The sequence below is a fragment of the Balaenoptera acutorostrata genome, chromosome 3 (assembly GCF_949987535.1).
Source record: "Balaenoptera acutorostrata chromosome 3, mBalAcu1.1, whole genome shotgun sequence".
NCBI lineage: Eukaryota > Metazoa > Chordata > Mammalia > Artiodactyla > Balaenopteridae > Balaenoptera > Balaenoptera acutorostrata.
In genome coordinates, this window is record NC_080066.1 from 107,275,220 (window position 1) to 107,298,855 (window position 23,636).

The window sequence follows — 23,636 nt, forward strand, 5'->3', positions numbered from 1 at the left end:
AAATGACTAGCGACAGGCATAAGGAAGCTCCTCATTAAAGTGCACTGACTGATTAATGACTTGGGCCAGAATCACGTTACGGCTCTTTGCTGCATTATTAGTCATTTTATAATAATGGCTTCTTATCACTTTAAAATGCAATTTCCTTTATGGAAACTCAGTTATAGTCACATGAATTTGGAAAGGTTAGCTGGTGAGTATGTGACTTTACTTGCCCTGTGACTATACAGTGACTTTGGCTTTGCAGGAAAAATGTATGAGGCTTTTGGACAGGGTGCCCTTGAAGAGCAATGCCCAGTGGTGTGTAGAATCATAGAGCTGGGTGAGCCCTTAGATCTTTTCCTGCCAAAGCCCTTAATGTTACAGAGGAAACTGAGGTACAGAGGTGACGTCAGGGCTGCCCACCTGTATCGGCATGTGTTTCTCAGATGCGTCTGCTGTGCCTTGTCCTGTGCTAGGTGCTCGGGGAAATGCACAGCTTTGGTCTTAAGCTTACCCTTTAGGTGGAGAGATAAAACCGCACATGTAAACATTTAAAGATAACATATGGCAACATATCAAGCATGAGCAAGTGTGGTCCATGTTGTTTTATAGCCATACTCCACACTGGGATCATTCCATGGGCCAAGGTGGAAAATGGTGCGAGCTTTGAGGCAGAGCAGAGCAATGAGAACATGATCCCACCAAGCAACATAAAGCTGGGCAACGTGTGGCTTCAGTCCGGGTGACGTATGCAAAACTGTTGGGAGGGTCAGAGAGCCACACTTAGAACCAGTGTGAGTGTAAGATCAGAAAAGCCTGAAGTTCCTTCCCCATAGGATATTCTTCCTCTTCACTCTGGCAAGGTCTTTACAAATGGGAGATCAGTACAGTACAGCAGTTAAGAGCACTGGTTCAAGAGCCAGATGGACTCAGATAGGAGTCCCAGCCCTGCCCCTCTGTCGTTGTATGACTTTGAGCAAATTATCTCACTCGAGTTTCATTCCCTCTGTAAAATGAGAATAATAATTAATGACTGTCTCACATAATTTTGTGAAGATCAATTGAGATAATGCATGAAAGTAAAGCACAACAGCCATAAAAAGGAATGAAATTGAGTTATTTGTAGTGAGGTGGATGGACCTAGAGTCTGTCATGCAGAGTGAAGTAAGTCAGAAAGAGAAAAACAAATACCGTATGCTAACACATATATATGGAATCTAAAAGAAGAAAAAAAAAAGGTTCTGACGAACCTAGGGGCAGGACAGGAATAAAGACGCAGATGTAGAGAATGGACTTGAGGACACAGGGAGGGGGAAGGGTAAGCTGGGATGAAGTGAGAGAGTGGCATGGACATATATAACACTACCAAATGTAAAATAGATAGCTAGTGGGAAGCAGCCGCATAGCACAGGGAGATTAGCTGGGTGCTTTGTGACCACCTAGAGGGGTGGGGTAGGGAGGGTGGGAGGGAGACGCAAGAGGGAGGAGATATGGGGATATATGTATATGTATAGCTGATTCACTTTGTTATAAAGCAGAAACTAACACACCATTGTAAAGCAATTGTACTCCAATAAAGATGTTTTTAAACAAATAAATCACTAAAAAAAGAGAGAGAAAAACAAATACAGTATGCTAACGCATATATATGGAATCTAAAAAAAAAAATGGTACTGATGAACCTAGTGGCAGGGCAGGAATAAAGATGTAAGCATAGGGAATGGACTTGAGGACACAGGGGTGGAGGGGGAAGCTGGGGCGAAGTGAGAATAGCAGCGACATATATACACTACCGAATGTAAATTAGTTAGCTAGTGGGAAGCAGCAGCATAGCACAGGGAGATCAGCTCTGTGCTTTGCGATGACCTAGAGGGATGGGATAGGGAGGGTGGGAGGGAGGCTCAAAAGGGAGGGGATATGGGGATATATGTATGCATATGGCTGATTCACATTGTTATACAACAGAAACTAACACAGTATTGTGAAACAATTATACTCCAATAAAGATCTATTAAAAAAAGTAAAAAAAAAAAAAGAAGTAGGAGAAACTTAGTGGAATTTATTAGGTATAATAAACAACAAATATAGAACAAACAAACAAAAAAAAGTAAAACACAGCCCAGTGTTTGATATAGAGCTATGCTTTTTATGGGGATCCATTATTAATATACCAAACTCAACTATGATGTTAACACATTTGCTGCTAGCAAAAAGAGAGAAGGGGAGAGAGAGAGGAGAGAGAGGATGTGTGTGTATGTACTTCCATACACCATGTTCTGGCTATTTTAGCCATCAAGAAGAGATCGGGATTATGGAATCCAATTGGTTGTACAATGAATAGCTCTTTAAATCGCCCCAAACAACAAATGATGTTAAGGTAGAAACAAGGAACAGCTCATTTGTAAGTGGTCCTGTCAGTTGTTAAATGTTTACCAATCAATTTCTTTTTTTCCAGGCACAAAGGAAAACTATGTTTCCCAGACTCTGTCACAGGTGGGTTCAAACCATGTGACAGCATTCTGGCCAATAAGATGTGGGAAGGAGTGACATGCTCCACTTCCGGGTTGAACATAAAACTGTCTGTGTGATCCCCCATTCTCTCCACTCCTGCTTCTTCTACCATGGTCACATGTTCCAGACAGTATAACTACTATATAAATACTAACTTGAAAGAACATACATCCCTGGGTCAGTGCTTGTAGTAGAGTCTCACCTCCACAACCATGTTAACATTCAGTGAACTATCACATTACTGAAGGAACTTAGAATACATTCTCTAGATTACTTATTTGCAATGAACCATTCATGGTTAGTCATTCAGTGGCATTTTTCATATTTTTGCTAACTTTTTACTTATTTGTGCCTGCCAATGAACATTCAAACTCCTCTCTTCTATAGTAACCCAGAATTGTTTAAGGTAGATGATAAGTAAATATTTTTAGTAGGGTTAAATGGTCATCTTTTGTGGTTATCCATTTATTCCTTAACTCAGATTAGATTTAGCTTTTCACCTTTGAGTATTATATTGGCTGTGGGTTTGTCATAAATAGCTGTTATTATGTTGAGATATGTTCCCTCTATACCCATTTTGGTAAGAGTTTTTATCATAAATGGATGTTGACTTTTATCAAATGTTTTTTCTGCATCTATTGAGATGATCATGTGGTTTTTATCTTTTCTTTTGTTGATGTGGTTTATCACATTGATTGATTTTTGTATGTTGAAACATCCATGTGACCCTGGGATGAATCCAATTTGGTCGTGGTGTATGATCTTCTTTATATGTTGTTGGATTCGGTTTGTTAATATTTTGTTGAGAAGTTTTACATCTATATTCATCAAAAATATTGGCTTGTAATTTCCTTTTTTGGTGGTGTCTTTGGTTTTGGTATCAGCGTGATGGTGGCTTCATAGAATGTCTTTGGGAGTGTTCCCTCTGCTTCAATCTTTTGGAAAAGTTTGAGAAGAATCAGTAAAAGTTCTTTTATGTTTGGTAGAATTCACCTGTGAAACCATCTGGTCCTGGACTTTTGTTTGTAGGGAGGTTTTTTTGTTTTTATTACAGATTCTATTTCACTTCTAGTGATAGGTCTGTTCAAATTATCTCTTTTCTCTTGATTCAGTTATGGTGGGCTGTATATTTCTAGGAACTTGTTCATTTCTTTTAGGTTGTTGAATTTGTTGGCATATAATTGTCAGATTAGATTTGGAATGATTAGAACTGATGATGAAGGTGGTTTTGTCTTATCCCCCAAATCCACTTCCAGTATTCCAGTGTAAATGAGAAAACTGCAATAGTTTTGAGTTGCCTAGGATAACCTAGCTCACTGCTGGGAAGCATTGGGATGTGCCTTTTCAGTTCAACACTCTTTCCACTGCAAAGTGCTGCCTCCAGTCATCTAATGGGGTCAGGAGGAAGTGGGACACAAAATATGTAAGTTCTGTATGGGAGAAAGTGCCAGGAAATGTCAGGAAAGCAAAGTAGAATCTGGGCTGGGGGGAATTTGTGGGTAAGGGCAACAAACAGGAGGAGAAACATGGGGCTGGATCTGCAGGAATGGAGGGGCAACTTCATCTAACTTCACTCTTGCTAAGGTCCGGATTGGTTATGGCAGATGGCGTGTTCCAAAGACGATGGAAACAATATCACGTCCCACAAGCTCTTCTACAGCATGACCTTATTATCCCCCATCAGGAGGTGGTGTCTCCCTTGAATCTGGACTGCCCAATGACTTTCTAGTGATGAATAGGATGTGTCCGAAGTGATGTGTGTGACTTGCAAGGCTAACTGCAGAAAGGCCACACAGCTTTTGTCGGGTTCTCTTGGAACACTTGCCAGCCTCCAGGTAAGAAGCATAGTTACCCTGAGACCGCTGTGCCAGAGAGGCCACATGTAGGACTCCAAGTAGGCAGTGCCAACTGAGCCCAGCTGTCCAGCCAGACATGTAAGTGACCCCATCTTGGAACCTCCAAACCATTCCATCTGCCTGTTGGACATCACTGAGTAACCTCAAAGTATGCCACAAGAAACAAAGGAATTGCCCAGTCAAACCTGACTGAGTTCTTGATTTATGTAAACTGTAAGAGATCGTAAAATGGTTGTGGTTTTGGGCCACAAAATCTTGGGGCAGTTTGTTACACAGCAGCAGTAAGTGGAAAACTAGCTTCTCCTATGTTTATAAACATACCACTCAGGTATGGGAGACTCTCATTTGCTTTGTTCTGGGGATATAAGTGCAAAGTTGCATGCCCAAGTGTTAACAGGCTTGGACGCTGGAGGCCTTGTGGATATCAGTGAACCCCTACAAGGCCAGTGAACTTCTGTTTGCAGGTGAAGGTTGAAGGGTGTTAAATTATGAGTCATGGCATAGATCAAGGGAAAAACTATTTCCAGTTCAGAGTACAAACAGGAATTGATTGTAATCTGAAATGGGGAATTTAAAACACCCCACACATTGCCGCAGTACAGAGAAGAAAGCTAATCATGGGAGAGAGAGTACAGGTGCCAAAGAGCATTGACCTAGAATGCTCAGCCTAGAGAGAGAAAGAATTGTACTATCTCACAGCCATTAATTAATCAGGCAGGATACTTCATGAAGTCTACCAAAACAGTCTTTCTGTCCAAAGTCTCTATAGAGAGTTCCACAACTCTCATTTTTGTGCTGAGGTTCTGAAAGTTAGGGATGGGAATGGGTATGGCATGGGTGGGTGGTACATTGTATCTCCAGAGATGGCCGCAACACTACCTCTCGTTCCACGTGCAACTCTCCCATCAAGAAGGGGAATCTACTTCCCCTCCCTTTGATGTGACCTAATGACTCCTTTGACAGCTACAATGTCGTGGAAGAGATGTTTTGGGACTTCTAAACCCAGGCATTACAAGGGCCTGGCAGCGTCTACTTTTGCTCTTTGGAGGAGACCAGCTTTCATGAAAGAAGTTCAACTATCCTCACTCAGATGGCCATGCCAGGAGAATCTCAACCTTGCCATCTGGAAAGGCCACAAGGAGGAGAACTCAAGGCCCTGGCTGACAGCCCCAGCTGAGCCCCGGCTGTCAGCCCATGCCAATCTGCCAGCGAAGTGAGTAAGGCCATCTAGGAAGTGGACCCTCCCACTGCAGTCAAGCTGCCCCAGCTGTCAGCCCATGGAACAGAGGCAAACTACGCCTGTGAGACTGGCTCAAATTGCAGAATCATGAACAGATAAATGTTATTGTGGTACCATGAAATTTTGAGGGGGTTTGGTATGTCGAGATAGAGAATCAAAATAGTAGGAAAATAGGGCTGGCCTGTGGCTTGAGGACATGGAACAAGTGGGGTCTAAAGCAAGCGCCAGGGCAAAGGCTTAGGAATCCAGGGACAGGCCACAGCATCAGATTAAAAAGGGGTGGCCAAGAGAGATGAAATAGATCCCAAAAGGAGAGTCTGTAGCAAAAATTAGACAAAGTGGAAGAACAGGGGGCAGGGCCAAGGAGAGGATGCCTAAGACAACGGTAAATGAAGCAGGTTTTGAGGTTTTTATTTATTTATTTATTTACTGTTGGCTGTGTTGGGTCTTTGTTTCTGTGCGAGGGCTTTCTCTAGTTGCGGCAAGCAGGGGCCATTCTTCATCGCGGTGCGCGGGCCTCTCACTATCGCGGCCTCTCTTGTTGCGGGGCACAGGCTCCAGACACGCAGGCTCAGTAGTTGTGGCTCACGGGCCCAGTTGCTCCGCGGCATATGGGATCCTCCCAGACCAGGGCGCGAACCCGCGTCCCCTGCATTGGCAGGCAGACTCTCAACCACTGCGCCACCAGGGAAGCCCAGGTTTTGAGTTTTTTAAGTGTCAGACTAAGAAAAATTTTTAGTTTTTTTTTTTTAATTAAAGTATAGTTGATTTACAATGTTGTATTAATTTCTGCTGTACAGCAAAGTGCTTCAGTTATACATATATATACATTCTTTTTTTTATATTCTTTTCCATTATGGTTTATCATAGGATATTGAATATAGTTCTCTGTGCTATGCAGGAAGACCTTGTTGCTTATCTAATCTATATATAGAAGCTTACATCTTTCCCCAGGGGAAATAGGAACATCACATTCCCCAGTAACTAACCTCAGTCCTCCTACGTCCATTGAGGCCTGCTCCCTCTCATGTCCTTAGAACACGAGCTCATCCTGATGATGAAATATTTTGTGATACGTAAATTTTCCAGTACCTTTTATTGGCATGGTGAAATGCTAACAATATCATTTAATTTTAAAAGAACCCCAATACATCTATAAGCCTGAAACTAACACATTATAAATCAACTATAATTTTAAAAAAAGTTTAAAATAGTAAAAAAAAAAAAAGAAAGAATTCAAAACCATACAATATCCACAATATTAAAAACTGTAATAGGGGTGGAAATTTCATTATTTTAACTGCTGACAGTAATATTCCTCTTAGGGGGCAAACTATCCATGCTTTAGAAAAGAACCTGATATAAGTCCTTGAGTTAGAGGGAAGACCTGGGGATGGGAGAGCTCGTAGGAGCTTGAGCGACAGCAGGAAGTGGCTAAATTGCTCTGCGTGAGGCCAGGATCAGGCAAGGAGAGCAAGGGAGGTCCTCCCAGGCTGAGGACAGTAGGGCCAACGGTGGCAGGTGGGGATTCTCTGGCAGAGACCTGTGAGAAGGGCCTGACTGATGTCCTATCTGAAGCTGCTCGCTGCAGCGCATACTTCTCTCCCCACCCTTTAGCATGCCACAGGCACAAGTATTTGATGTGAGTGGGGTTGTGTGTGTGTGTGTGTGTGCGCATATACATGAGTGTGCATGTTGTGGGGAAGGAGGTAGACCTGGCAAAGAGCAGAGACAGCATTTGTGGAGGTAAAATCTGAACCTAAGAACTGACTATGAAAGGGTAAACTTCTCAGTCTGCAGAAATTGAGAGGAGGGCTTTGGACTTCGACAAGGAGTGGAATGGGGTTGGCACCATTTTACCTAGACCTCAAGATCTATAACTACACAGCTGGACGGAAGTATCAAATGTTAAGATGAGTTCTCTTACGGTGGGGAGAATTTGCTTCTTTAGAATTTTCTCTATTATCAATGTTTTCTACAATGAGCATTTATTATCTTTAAAGTCAGAAAAAGTCAATTAAAAAAAAAAAAAGGACTCTTTCTGAACCTCCCTGGCTTTACCCATCAAGTTAGGAAGGATTTAACAACGCAATCTCACAGTGAGTGTTAATGACTAATAAGGAATGAGTTTACATGTGCAGGAACATGCACATTTTCGCAGGGGACTCCTAGAGACAGTAATTCTATAAGATAAAGGAATATAATTTCAAGGAGAGTAAGACAAGCATGACTCAAACCAAGCAGCTGCATATTCCACCTGCCCCAAGACTAATCTTTCTCTTTAGCTAAAAATGTGGGTAAACCCTGGAACTGGAAAGAGGAGAATTGTGTTTCATGAATGATGTTTGAGAAAAGAAGAGCTCTCCAAGGCCTACAGACACCTACCTGTGGAAATTCTGGCTCTGTTAGGGAGAATTGGCACTAATATTTCCTAGTGGGTCTTGAACTATCATGGATTGTTTTGCCTTGGAATTTTTTTATTAGACATTGGGAGCATTATTTTTCTTTGCCCTCCAGTGTGGATAAGATCCCAAGTAGCTTGAAGACCAGGATTTGTGGATGTACCTTTCATGAGGGCAGGGACCATGTTTATCTGCCCCAGCTGCATCCCTAGGACCTAGGATAAAGCCTGAGACATACAAAAAGATCTAATAATGACTGATAACAACTGTTAAGTGTTTACAAGAACAGGTCTTGTTCTAAATTTTTTTTTTTTTTTTACTGTGTGTGTGTGTGTGAACATTTAAGTTCTACTCTCTTAGAGAGTAGAGGCAGAGAGGGAGGGAAACAGGGAGCTTTTGTCTGGAGTTTGTCAGTTCTCTAAAGTACCTTTTTTCTCCCTTGTTGAGAGGATGTGGTAGAGGTCAGTAATTCCTTCAGAATTCATTTGGGGACCCCTTGAAAATGAACGATAGAGATTTTCGTGTTTCTTTAGCATGTGAATAAGGGCTTGGACTTCTGGCATTCCCATTCCAACCTCACACATTAGATGGATCGTTTGGGTCGGCCTTGCCTGGGGGTTTCGTTTGGAAGAGTTAAGAGGCTTCCAAACACCTCGTAGCACCTCTGCTAAGAGGCTGCAAGGCTGAGCCGGTTCCCAAAGAGGCTGCTGCCATCCCGCAACACAAGAGGGCAGTATTTCAACAGGTCTGAGATTTCGCCTGCATCATAATGTGTGCTTCCTCTATCTTCAGCAAAAAGCCTGTTGGACTGATTATTTCAGCTCAAGAATTTCAGAGTCCAGGGGAGGATGCATTTTAATGACTCCAGGGAACGGATCAAATTAAACACATTATCTCGGATTTTCCTCCCTCGCCTCCTCTCACCCGCCTTCTCCGCGGCGTCTGTCTGCGCGGCGTGGGTCTCAGCCCCTGCCCTGAGTCAGTCCCTCTGCAGAGCCGCAGCCCTTGCTAAGGAACGAAGGGCCAGAAAAAGTTTCTGCAGCTTGTCTCGGCGCACATTCTCCAAGGTCACCTTCCAGCAAGATAAACTTAGGAGTCCCTGAAAGTTGCCTGCCCTGCCAGCTGAAGCTGATCAGGGAAAACCAAACCCAGACCCCAGCAGCTGGCGCATCTTACCCTGGGCTTCACACTGTTCTAGAGGCTTTACATATATTATCTCTAATCTTCCCAACAGCTTTGCAAGAAGAATAGTATTGCCATGTGGCCGGTGAGGAAACAAATACAGAGAGGTTTAAAAAAAAAAAAAAAAAAAAGTCCAAGATCACGAAACTAGTAAGTGCTGAGCTGGGACTTACACCAGGATGTCTGGTCCCAAAGCCTGGAATATACATGGCATCTCCCTAAAGCTGAGTCCCTTCTTCTCTAATCCCTGTAAGTTGCCCATGACACTTGGTTAGAACATGAAGTGCACGCACTGAATGACTTCTCTGGTTGAGGGTAGAGGGGTAGGCTGCTTCTTTGGGCACCTTGAGCGCAAACTTCAAGTTCTATTCATCCTCTGCAGCTCCTGGAATAACTTGGCATTTAATGGGTGCTCAGTGCTGCAGATACTGAATAACTTGCATTTAAATTCTGTGACCCCTTGGGTTATTTGACAGATTTACTCATGATTTAAAAAATTTTGTTTGTCTCACCTGTATATAGAAGTTGTTTCTGCCCAGCTTCTCATTAAAACACTCTCAGAAACCTACAAGGAAGTGTTGTATTTGCTTTCTCAGCTTAATTTTCACTAATAAAATATATGTGATTTTTTTAAAAGGCAGAACTAACTAATCAATCAAAACAAACAGCTGTAATCTGATTTTAGAGCAATCTGCATGATAAGAGTAGGCCGAGGAGAAATAATTTCCTATCACAGTGGGATAACATGCAAATGGAATTTAAGCTCCAGGCTCCTTCCCCTCACAGAATGTCAGAGAAGTGCCCAGCAGAATGTGTTTATGAATGGAAAAGCCAATGGTGTTATATTTTCTCTTAGGTTATTCTCAATCTCGTTTTCAGAAGGAACGAAATAGCTCTAAACATTTCTAAATATTACACTCCATATGGCCTGAATCCCAAACTTAAAAATATCTACCAACTGCCCGCAGAGAAGGTTTTTAAAAGAAAAAGAAAGAATCCATTTTATTAGAAAATCTCCTCGGAAAAGTTTTCCCAGGGTTAAATATGGGCTGCCTGCCTTGCAGTATTGTTGCATCTATTCACTCGAAGGGTGGACAGTTGTTTGTTAGCCGTGTCATGGAAGGTATTGCACTAGGTGGAAAGTTGGACCAGAGGACCCCTGGGGAAGGTTCCGAGATTCTTCTGAATGAAGCACATGAATGGTGATTGCCTGTAGCCTTAACAAAGTCCATCATATTATCTTGTGAAGTGCCGGGACCAGTGACCTAACCTTCTTGCATTGTGTCAGTGGGGGCTCTTCAACCTTTCCCAGACCCACTTTCAAACTCCTGCAAACCAGGACAGGCCACAAGCTGTGAACAATACTTCAAAGAAAAATGAGAGAAACTACAGTCATTCAAAATGGGTCACCACTGAGAGAAATGCGTTAGGAAACCGTAGCTGTACCTAAAACGAGAAAGCTCTATGGCCCTCCTCACTATCTCAAAAACCAGCTGGTAATGACAGATGCAATTTTCAGCACAAGCCCTGTAATTCTTTTTTTCAAATGTGAGCCCAAATGCCGGCCCCCTAGCAAGGGAACAGCGAGGCCGATACACTGATGCACGTCTCCAAGGCCCGCAGAACACTCCAAGTTTGTGGTCGTTCACCGATAAGTAGAGCAGCGGTCCCTGCATCAAGTGGCACTGGACATTTCATCCACTGTCATCGTTTCCTTCACCTGTTAAATACTGAGTGTCTGCAATGTGCCAGGCACTGTTGTAGGTGTGTGGGATACAGCACTGAATAAGAAAGACAAGATTCTTACATTTTAATGGGAGAGAGTAACAGTAAAATAATGCATAAACAAGAAAATAATAGTAATAACTGCTATGAGGAAAATAAAACATGGAAGTGGGAAAGAGAGGTTCTGGGTAACTTCTTTAGTGTGGCCAGTGAGGGAAGCTTCTCTGAGGAGTGGGTTGAATGAGAAGAAGCCAGCCAGGCGCAGAGCTGGGCAAGAACATCCCAGGCAGAGGGCAGAGTGAGTTCAAAGGCCATAAGGTGGAAGCCTCCGTGGGCTTGAGCAACATAAAGAAGGCCACTGGGGCTGGTGTGTCATGAGTGGAGAAGATTGGGTATGAGGTCAGGTCAGCGGGACAGGCTGCTCTGCTATAACTGGGGAGCAATTGCATCTTGATTGCACTTTGGAATGTGAGACCAGCTTTTTTTTTTTATTTTAATAAACCTCTTTTTATTATAAGACATAACATTATTCTGTCAAATTGCCATGAAAGTATCTAAAAGCTGGCTCTCATTTCCTGTACTTATATGGTGGCAGATGGACACACCAAGTTTCTGGATCACTCTTTAAGTAGCTGGTATTGGGGAACTCAGCCTTCCTTAGTTTCTCTACTGACTCAGTTTCCCTAAGTGGTGTGAGTATTAAGATGTTAATAAAGGTGTGTAACAGACTGAAAAGTGCCACCCCAATTTTTTTTTTTTTTTTTTTTTTTTTGCCCGCACATCATGGCATGCAGGATCTTAGTTCCCCAACCAGGGATCGAACCCATGCCCCCTGGAGTGGAAGTGCAGAGTCTTAACCACTGGACTGCCAGGGAAGTCCTTGCCATCCAAATTTTATATTATTATGGTCCTTGTTGGGATAGTGGACATTTCAGGACAGCCACTGTTGCTGAGTCTATTGCTCGAATTGAGCCTCATTCAGGGTACCAGTTAGAATCCAACCATAATTATGGTTCGCAGGAATGGCTAAAATCCCCTCAGAATGATTCCCTCACATGTGAGCTGGGAGAAAAAAAACCAATCTTGTCCTTATCAACTTTGAAAAGCCCATCAAGCATCCATTTCCTCTGGGATTGTAAATTCAAGGACAGTATTTCAAAATCTCCCAAGCATCAGTAATTTTTCCCATTATATTTCTAAAACCCATCTGAGGGTTTTCCTTAGAGTCCCATCAAAGCAGCACTATCTGCTGACCTGAACAATTTTTAAAACATCATATTATTATTTTTTTAATTTTTGAATTTTATTTACTTTTTATACAGCAGGTTCTTATTAGTTATCTATTTTATACATATTAGTGTATATGTGTCAATCCCAATCTCCCAATTCATCACACCACCACCACCCCTGCCACTTTCCCCCTTGGTGTCCATACATTTGTTCTCTACATCTCTGTCTCTATTTCTGCCCTGCAAACCAGTTCATCTGTACCATTTTTCTGGGTTCCACATATATGTGTTAATATACAATGTTTGTTTTTCTCTTTCTGACTTACTTCACTCTGCATGACAGTCTCTAGATCCATCCACGTCTCTACAAATGACCCAATTTCATTCCTTTTTATGGCTGAGTAATATTCCATTGTATATATGTACCACCTCTTCTTTATCCATTCATCTGTCAATGGGCACTTAGGTTGCTTCCATGACCTGGCTATTGTAAATAGTGCTGCAATGAACATTGGGGTGCATGTGTCTTTTGGAATTATGGTTTTCTCTGGGTATATGCCCAGTAGTGGGATTGCTGGGTCATATGGTAATTCTATTTTTAGTTTTTTAGGGAACCTCCATACTGTTCTCCATAGTGGCTGTATCAATTTACATTTCTACCAACAGTGCAAGAGGGTTCTCTTTTCTCCACACCCTCTCCAGCATTTGTTGTTTGTAGATGTTCTGATGATGCCCATTCTAACTGGTGTGAGGTGATACCTCATTGTAGTTTTGATTTGCATTTCTCTAATAATCAGTGACGTTGAGCAGCTTTTCATGTGCTTCTTGCCCATCTGTATGTCTTTTTTGGAGAAATGTCTATTTAGATCTTCTGCCCATTTTTTGATTGGGTTGTTTGTTTTTTTATATTGAGCTACATGAGCTGTTTATATATTTTGGAGATTAATCCTTTGTCCATTGATTCATTTGCAAATATTTTCTCTCATTCTGGGGGTTGTCTTTTCATCTTGTCTGTAGTTTCCTTTGCTTTGCAAAAGCTTTTAAGTTTCATTAGGTCCCATTTGTTTATTTTTGTCTTTTTCTTAAAACTAATTAATTTATTTATTGGCTGCGTGGGGTCTTCGTTGATGTGCGTGGGCTTTCTCTAGTTTCGCGAGTGGGGGTTACTCTTCATTGCGGTGCATGGGCTTCTCATTGTGGTGGCTTCTCTTGTTGCAGAGCACAGGCTCTAGATGTGCTGGCTTCAGTAGTTGTGGCATACAGGCTCAGTAGTTGTGGCTCACGGGCTTAGTTGCTCCACAACATGTGGGATCTTCCCAGGCCAGGGCTCGAACCCGTGTCCCCTGCATTGGCAGGCGGATTCTAAACCACTGTGCCACCAGGGAAGTCCCTATTTTTGTTTTTATTTCCATTACTCTCGGAGGTGGATCAAAAAAGATCTTGCTGTGATTTATGTCAAACAGTGTTCTTCCTGTGTTTTCCTCTAAGAGTTTTATAGTGTCCGGTCTTACATTTAGGTCTCTAATCCATTTTGAGTTCATTTCTGTGTATGGTGTGAGGGAGTGCTCTAATTTCATTCTTTTACATGTAGCTGTCCAGTTTTACCAGCACCACTTACTGAAGAGATTCTCTTTACTCCATTGTATATTGTTGCCTCCTTTGTCATAGATTAGTTGACCATAGGTGCGTGGGTTTATCTCTGGGTTTTCTATCCTGTTCAATTGATCTATATTTCTGTTTTTGTTCCAGTACCATATTGTTTTGATTACTGTAGCTTTGTAGGATAGTCTGAAGTCAGGGAGTCTGATTCCTCCAGCTCTGTTTTTTTCCCCCAAGATTGCTTTGGCTATTCAGGGTGTTTTGTGTCTCCATACAAATTTTAAGATGTTTTGTTCTAGTTCTGTAAAAAATGCCATTGGTAATTTGATAGGGATTGCATTGAATCTGTAGATTGCTTTGGGTAGTATAGTCATTTTCACAATATTGATTCTTCCAATCCAAGAACATGGTATATCTCTCCATCTGTTGGCATCATCTTTAATTTCTTTCATCAATGTCTTATAGTTTTCTGCATACAGGTCTTTTGTCTCCCTAGGTAGGTTTATTCCTAGGTATTTTAATCTTTTTGTTGCAGTGGTAAATGGGAGTGTTTCCTTAATTTCTCTTTCAGATTTTTCATCGTTAGTGTATAGGAATGCAAGAGATTTGGAGGAATGCATTAATTTTGTATCCTGCAACTTTACCGAATTCATTGATTAGCTCTAGTAGTTTTCTGGTGGCATCTTTAGGATTCTCTATGTACAGAATCATGTCATCTCCAAACAGTGACAATTTTATTTCTTCTTTTCCAATTTGTATTCCTTTTATTTCTTTTTCTTCTCTGACTGCCATGGCTAGGATTTCCAAAACTATGTTGAATAATAGTGGTGAGAGTGGACATCCTTGTCTTGTTCCTGATCTTAGAGAAATGCTTTTAGTTTTTCACCATTGAGAATGATGTTTGCTGTGGGTTTGTTGTATATGGCCTTTATTATGTTGAGGTAGGTTCTCTCTATGCCCACTTTCTGGAGATTTTTTTTTATCATAAATGGGTGTTGAATTTTGTCAAAAGCTTTTTCTGCATCTATTGAGATGATCATATGGTTTTTATTCTTCAATTTGTTAATATGGTGTATCACATTGATTGATTTGCATATATTGACGAATCCTTGCATCCCTGGGATAAATCCCACTTGATCATGCTGTATGATCCTCTTAATGTGTTGTTGGATTCTGTTTGCTAGTATTTTGTTGAAGATTTTTGCATCTATATTCATCAGTGTTATTGGTCTGTCATTTTCTTTTCTTGTAATATCTTTGTCTGGTTTTGGTATCAGGGTGATTATGGCCTCATAGAATGAGTTTGGGAGTGTTCCTTCCTCTGCAATTTTTTGGAAGAGTTTGAGAAGGATGGGTGTTAGCTCTTCTCTAAATGTTTGATAGAATTCACCTGTGAAGCCATCTGGTCCTGGGCTTTTGTTTGTTGGAAGATTTTTTTTTTTTTTTTTTAAAGCATGTATTTTTTTTTTTTTTTTTTAATGAGGATCTTGAATCAGATGCGTATGTTTGATTGATTGATTGATTGATTGATTTTTGGCTGTGTTGGGTCTTCGTTTCTGTGCGAGGGCTTTCTCCAGTTGTGGCAAGCGGGGGCCACTCTTCATCGCGATGCGCGGGCCTCTCTCGTTGCGGAGCACAGGCTCCAGACGCGCAGGCTCAGCAGTTGTGGCTCACGGGCCCAGCCGCTCTGCGGCATGTGGGATCTTCCCAGGCCAGGGCTCGAACCCGTGTCCCCTGCATTAGCAGGCAGACTCTCAACCACTGCGCCACCAGGGAAGCCCTGTTGGAAGATTTTTAATCATAGTTTCAATTTCATTACTTGTGATTCGTCTGTTCATATTTTCTATTTCTTCCTGGTTCAGTCTTGGAAGGTTATACCTGTCTAAGAATTAGTCCATTTCTTCCAGGTTGTCCATTTTATTGGCATAGGGTTTCTTGTAGTAGTCTCTTATGATGCCTTGTATTTCTGTGGTGTCCGTTGTAACTTCTGTTTCATTTCTAATTTTATTGATTCGATTCCTCTCCCTCTTTATCTTGATGAGTCTGGCTAAAGGTTTATCAATTTTGTTTATCTTCTCAAAGAACCTGCTTTTAGTTTTATTGCTCTTTGCTATTATTTTCTTTGTTTCTATTTCATTTATTTCTGCTCTGATCTTTATGATTTCTTTCCTTCTACTAACTTTGGGTTTTGTTTGTTCTTCTTTCTCTAGTTCCTTCAGGTGTAAGGTTAGATTGTTTACCTGAGAATTTTCTTATTTTTTGAGGAAGGCTTGTATTGCTATAAACTTCCCTCTTAGAACTGCTTTTGCTGCATGCCATAGGTTTTGGATTGTCGTGTTTTCATTGTCATTTGTCTCTAGGTATTTTTTGATTTCCTCTTTGATGTCTTCAATGATCTCTTGGTTATTTAGTAACGAATTGTTTAGCCTTCCTGTGTTTGTGTTTTTTATGTTTTTTTCCCTGTAATTGATTTCTAATCTCATAGTGTTGTGGTCGGAAAAGATGCTTGATATGATTTCAATTTTTTAAAATTTACTGAAGCTTGACTTGTGACCCAAGATGTGATCTATCCTGGAGAATGTTCTGTGTGCACTTGAGAAGAAAGTGTAATCTGCTGTTTTTGGATGGAATGTCCTATAAGTATCAATTAAATCTATCTGGTCTATTGTGTCATTTAAAGCTTGTGTTTCCTTACTAATTTTCTGTCTGGATGATCTGTCCGTTGGTATAAGTGAGGTGTTAAAGTCCCCCAGTATTATTGTGTTACTGTCGATTTCCTCTTTCATGGCTCTTAGCATTTGCCTTATGTATTGAGGTGCTCCTATGTTGGGTTCATATATATTCATAATTGTTATATCTTCTTCTTGGAGTGATCCGTTGATCATTATGTAGTATCCTTCCTTGTCTCTTGTAACATTCTTTATTTTAATGTCTATTTTATCTGATATGAGTATTGCTACTCCAGATTTCTTTTGATTTCCATTTGCATGGAATATCTTTTTCCATCACTTTCAGTCTGTATGTGTCCCTAGGTCTGAAGTGGGTCTCTTGTAGACAGCATATATATGGTTCTTGTTTTTGTATCCATTCAGCGAGCCTGTGTCTTTTGGTTGGAGCATTTAATCCATTCACATTTAAGGTAATTATTGATATGTATGTTCCTATGACCATTTTCTTAATTTTTATGGGTTCGTTTTTGTAGGTCCTTTTCTTCTTTTGTGTTTCCCACTTAGAGAATTTCCTTTAGCATTTGTTGTAGAGCTGGTTTGGTGGTGCTGAATTCTCTTGGCTTTTGCTTGCCTGTAAAGCTTTTGATTTCTCCGTCAAATCTGAATGAGATCCTTGCTGGGTAGAGTAATCTTGGTTGTAGGTTCTTCCCTTTCATCACTTTAAATATATCATGCCACTCCCTTCTGGCTTGTAGAGTTTCTGTTGAGAAATCAGCTGTTAATCTTATGGGAGTTCCCTTATATGTTATTTTTCGTTTTCCCTTGTTGCTTTCAATAATTTTTCTTTGTCTTTAATTTTTGCCAATTTGATTACTATGTGTCTCAGCATGTTTCTCCTTGGGCTTATCCTGCCTGGGAATCCCTGCACTTCCTGGGCTTGGGTGGCTATTTCCTTTCCCATGTTAGGGAGGTTTTCGACTATAATCTCTTCAAATATTTTCTCTGGTCCTTTCTCTCTCTATTCTCCTCTGGGACCCCTATAATGCAAATGTTGTTGTCTTTAATGTTGTCCCAGAGGTCTCTTAGGCTGTCTTCATTTCATTTCTTTCTTTTTTCTTTATTCTGTTCTGTGGCAGTGAATTCCACCATTCTGTCTTCCAGGTCACTTATCCGTTCTTCTGCCTCAGTTATTCTGCTATTGATTCCTTCTAGTATATTTTTCATTTCAGTTATTGTATTGTTCATCTCTGTTTGTTTGTTCTTTAATTCTTCTAGGTCTTTGTTACACATTTCTTGCATCTTCTCAATCTCTGCCTCCATTCTTTTTCCGAGGTCCTGGATCATCTTCACTATCATTATTCTGGATTCTTTTTCTGGAAGGTTGCCTATCTCCACTTCATTTAATTGTTTTTCTGGAGTTTTATCTTGTTTCTTCATCTGGTACATAGTCCTCTGCCTTTTCATTTTGTCTATCTTTCTGTGAATGTGGTTTTTGTTCCACAGGCTGCAGGATTGTAGTTCTTCTTGCTTCTGCTGTCCGCCCTCTGGTGGATGAGGCTACCTAAGAAGCTTGTGCAAGCTTCCTGATGGGAGAGACTGGTGGTGGGTAGAGCTGGGTGTTGCTCTGGTGGGCAGAACTCAGTAAAAGAAAACATCATATTATTATAGCTAACTAAACAACAGCCTAGAAGAGTAATGACATCAGTGGTGGGATTTTAGTACCTGCTGCAGCCAGAGGCTCTACCATACACAGGTCTACCTCGCTAGGATATGCATTTTCCTTACATTTTCTATATTACACTTATATCCTGTTTATAAAGGTAGATAGAAAATTCTTGGTCTTGGAACATAGCTTTGGATGAGAAACAATCAAAAAGTATCTAAAGGGAGCCCCCTTGGGACTTGGTGCTTTATTTATTTATTTATTTATTTTTAAATTTATGTTTGGCTGTGTTGGGTCTTTGTTGCTGCTCGTGGGCTTTCTCTAGTTGCGGCAAGCAGTAGTTGTGGCACACGGGCTTAGTTGCTCCGCGGCATGTGGGATCTTCCCGGACCAGGGATCAAACCCATGTCCCCTGCATTGGCAGGCAGACTCTTAACCACTGCGCCACCAGGGAAGCCCAGGGACTTGGTGCTTTAGAAGGGTGGCCCACTCACCCACACATAATGCAAAATCAGGCTCACCTTCCTTTTGACTTTCCTCTCCCATCTTCCCCTGTGGCCCTTTCATTGTAGAAGGAAGCGTCTTCCCTGCTTTGATCTCTGCCCTGTGTCCAGATCTTTCTTTGAGCTGGCTGCCAGCCAGTCCTGTCAAGTTACCCCAGGTGATGGTTCAGCAGCCTGGAGTTGAATCCCTGCTTCTAACTAGCAGTGTGTCTTGGACACACGTCTTAACCTCTCCCAGCAGTAGTACCTCCATTTGTAAGACCTCCTGAGTTGCTTAACTGCCAGCACTGTCATTTGACTAGACTTGATGATGAATAGTTTTCCTTGTGTGGAAAAACTCTAATAGAATGGGCATTTGAAAGGATCATGAGACCCTTTTGGGGCAGTGTGGGTAAGCATGTGTGCTAACCTGCAATCCTGAAATATTAATCTCTGTGCTCTCTATACTTTACTATATGTCTAGACCCTTCTCCCAGTTAGAACATTCAAATGGAAAGAGAAAGAAATTGTTAATATTCATTTTTGTTTGACTTCCAAACTAGGTTAAGAATTAAAAGGAAAGGCCTTGAGGGGTGCAGAGCATAGTATACACCATCACAAAGTTTAATAAGAGATGGAAGGTGAGGCTGAGAGCCATGCCTTTCTCTCCTGGACAGAGTATGAGGGTCATTTGGGGTGGGGAGGGTGCAGGAATCCGAAGGTAATCCTGGACACAGCTGTGGAGGCAGCCAGAGGCCATATTAAGTAGCTGACTGAGGTGAGGGGCCCCATGAATGAAAGCAATTACTACAGAAGAGCATGACACAGCCTGCTGCCCTGCTCACTGCCTGTGGCTCATCCAGCAGACGGACACCCACTGGGATCCTAGATGTGGCCAAGCCTCCATCCAAACTGTCCTGTGTGGGACATCTCTCACCCTTGTCATCATTCCAGGATCCTAGTAAGCTTCTCCTTCATGAAATAGAGCAAGGGATTGAAGCTGAATCTGGCCTCTGTACCCCGACACCAAATTAAATCTTGGAGACAGAGTTTTGGCTGAAGTAGAAAAGAAAAACTTTACTGCTTTGCCAGACAAAGGGGACCACAGCAGACTAATGCCCTCAAAACTGTGTGGCCTGCCCTGGAGGGGGTAGTGAGGAGTTTTATAGTAATGGTTCAAAGAGGGCGTGATCATCTCGTGGACATTCTTCTGATTGGTTGGTGGTGAAGTCAGCTCGTGGACATTCTTCTGATTGGTTGGTGGTGAAGTAAGTGGGAGTCAGCATCATCAACCTTCTGGTTCCAACCGGTTTGGAGTCTATATGCTCCTGGGCAGCATACAGTTAACTTCTTTCACCTGGTGGGGATTTCAGTATCTGCAAAACAGCTCAAATATATTGTTATGTATATTTCTTGAGGAGGAACCAGGACCCTGCCCCAAGGTTGCACTATTGTTTTTTTTCCGACTGTTTCTTCCTTGTCTCTGCATCCCCTCCCTTCCCTGATTAGCAGTTGTTTGAACCTGCTCTGTTGGAACTCAGGGAAGGTCATGGAGTTCTGAAAGAAGCCTCTTTCCTATAATCAAGAAAAAGGGGTACACAGAAAGACTTTTGTGCCCAGGAGCCTCACAGGGTCCTGCTTGGTTTCAGGACCTTGAATGGTGAAAAAAAAAAAAAAAATACTGAGACTTGTGTGGGGCTGGGTTGTGGGGAAAAGAGGCCTTATTACACATTCTCTGTGATCAATTATGATGATTGGCATTGGGCGAGGAGGGTGATGGAGTTTGAAGGAATCCAATATATAGCATCCTTTCCCCCAACATTTGGAGCACAATCCGGGTAGCTTGAGAGACAGACAAACAGTTGAATTTGCAACTTGGGGAGCCAGAAACGTGTGAGGCTTTGAGTAAGTAGCTTTAGGTCTTAGGTGAAATAAACATGGGTCACATGATTTTTTTTTTTTTTTTTTTTGCTTTGCGGGTTTGTAGGGCTTTGTTGTGACACATGGCTGGTTTTTACAGTTATGTGATTTTCTTTTGACTAGTGTGGTTTTACTGTAGCTTAAGGCTTTAGATTTTAGTAAGCATAGTCCAGTGGGATTTTGACCTAGCAGTTAATGGCTACTTTATCCACAAGCAAGTAGCTGGTTTTAAACAGGCAGGGCAGCAAGTGCTCAGCTTCATAAACATGCTAGAGCTGCACTGGCTTCAGTAAACACAAGGAGCTGAGGCAAGGTTTCCATTAGAGGGAAAAGAAAAAGGTTTCATAGGGAAGGAAAGAATTTTTGTTGTTGCTTGGCTGCAAATCTACAATCCAGCTTTAAAAAGCAAAGGAAGCTACATTTCATGTGTCCTAAAAAACCATTTATGTGTGAGGCTCTCACTTTATTTATTTATTTTTTTTAAATTTATTTATATTTATTTATTTATTTATGGCTGTGTTGGGTCTTCGTTTCTGTGCGAGGGCTTTCTCCAGTTGCGGCGAGCGGGGGCCACTCTTCATCGCGGTGCGCGGGCCTCTCTCTGTCGCGGCCTCTCTTGTTGCGGAGCACAGGCCCCAGACGCGCAGGCTCAGCAGTTGTGGCTCACGGGCCTAGCCGCTCCGCGGCATGTGGGATCCTCCCAGACCAGGGCCCGAACCCGTGTCCCCCTCACTGGCAGGCAGATTCCCAACCACTGCGCCACCAGGGAAGCCCGGCTCTCACTTTAAAATGAGGTGCCAGGTATAAATAGGCAGGGCTAGATCAGCCACACAGCTTCTGGTCCTTTGAAAACTCAACAGGACTACAATCAGAGATAGAGAGGGACATTATATACGATATATATGTGATATGATAATGCGGTCATTTCACCAAGAGGACACACCTGTTCTCAATGGATATGAACCTAACAACGGGAGATTCGCACTCTGAAGTCCTCACTCTCCCCACAGGCTGTGGGAGGGGCTTCGTTATAGGGATCTCGTCAGCGGGGAGGGCGGGGGGCGGAGTTCTCCCCAGTCCGGGCTGGTGAGGTGCGCTGCTCGCGGCTCTAGACTGAGGTGCCGGGCGCAGCGTCTCTGCACACGGCCCGCTGCCGCCATCTTGAATTGACGAGCCCGGGCGCAGTACTTCTGTGCACAAGACGCCGCAGAGCTGAGTTGTGCGGCGCAGCCGTTTTGCATGAGGAGCTCTGGTCTGAGGCCTCTGCCTGCTGTTGCAACCTGTGAGCAAGTGAAACGAGATGAAGCACAAGGGAAAAATAAAAGGTTAGACTTTATTTTACTACTCAGATTCTATTTTTGTTTCCCAGGAATTGTTAATGAGCTTTGTTGGTGACATAAGCTTTTGAAATAAGAATTCAGTTTCTTTCATAGGTGTAGGTTGTTTATTTATCATTTTAGGTTATCTCTTTCTTCGTGACTAAACTCTGGTAATTTGAGTCTTAAATCGCCTGTTCATTTAAGCTGTAGCATTTGATATAGGTTGTTTATTATTTTCCTTTATTATCCTTTTACTATCTGGAGTGATACCCTTTTTAGTTCTTGATATTGGTCATTTGTATTTTCTCTCTTGTTTTCTTGGTAAGTCTGACCAGAGGTTTATTTATTTTATAGACCTTTCAAAGGATTATTGTATTATTTTCCTACTGCCGCTGTAATAAATTACCACTAACGTAGTAGTTTAAAGCAACACAACTATATTACCTTAGAGTTCTGGGAGTCAGAAGTTACAAATCAGCCCGGCTGAGCGGAGGTCACAATGCTGGCAGGGCCAGTTCCTTCTGCAGGTTCTGAGGGGAACACCCATTTTCTTGCCTTTTTTAGTTTCTAGAAAAGGCCACCTGCATTCCTTGGCCCATGATCCCTTCTTGCATCTTTCAACTTCTTGCTTCTAATATCACATCTTTAACTCTGAGCCTCCTGTCCTCCCTAATAAGGATGCTTGTGATTCCACTGGGCCCATCCAGATGATCAGGATAATCTCTCTGGTTCAAGAGCTTTAAGTAATCACACCTGCAAAATTCCTTTTACCAGCTAAAGTAATGTAGCCCCAGGTTCCAGAGATTAGGACGCGGACATCGTCAGAGGACCATTACACAGCCTATTACAATCAGCTCTTGATTTCATCGCTTTTCTCAACTGTATGTCCATTTCCTAGTTTACTGATTTCCAATGTTATCTCTTTCCTTCCTTCTTTTTGCTTTAGATTAACTTACTCTTTTTCTAGTTTCTTAAGGTGTAAGTTTAGATTTTTTATTTGAGATATTTCTTCTTTTAGATTAAAAACATTTAATGCTCTACATTTCCCTCTAAACACTGCTTTAGGTACATCTCAAAAATTTTGATATGTTGTGGTTTCATTTTCATTCAGTTCAAAACATGAATTTTTTGGTGAAGTCTTCTTTGACCCCACAAGAAGTGTAGCTTCCTTGCTTTTTAAAGTCTTGGATTGTAGATTTGCAGCCAAGCAACAGCAACAACAAAAATTGTTTCATCCGTGTACTTAAAATCTGTGACCTAGGGCTGAAAATATGTCTTCACAAGAGTTAGTGGATACTAAGTAACTGGGCAGAACCCTCATTCATTTCAGCAGTGGGACGCTAGAAACCCAGGGCTCCAAGGCAAATGGAAATTAAGATGTTTTCAGTATGTTAGATTGTAAATAAGATAAGACCTAGTGGCTGGAACTGCCACCACTGCAGGTTTTAAAACTTTGTTAGAAGGGAACCAGGTCTCAAATTCCACCCTCTAATTGCTGAGAAAATATGCATAAAAGGCCTTCCCATCCACTCCCCTTAACATGGTGAAATGGTGCTGTAAAGGTCATGTTCTTCCAACAAAGACAGAATGACCAGCATCATGGCAAAACTGCAATCAAGAATTCTGTCCCAGGGGCTTCCCTGGTGGCGCAGTGGTTGAGAATCTGCCTGCCAATAATGCAGGGGACACGGGTTCGAGCCCTGGTCTGGGAAGATCCCACATGCCGCAGAGCGGCTGGGCCCGTGAGCCACAATTACTGAGCCTGCGCGTCTGGAGCCTGTGCCCCGCAACGGGAGGGGCCGCGATAGTGAAAGGCCCGCGCACCGCGATGAAGAGCGGTCCCCGCACCGCGATGAA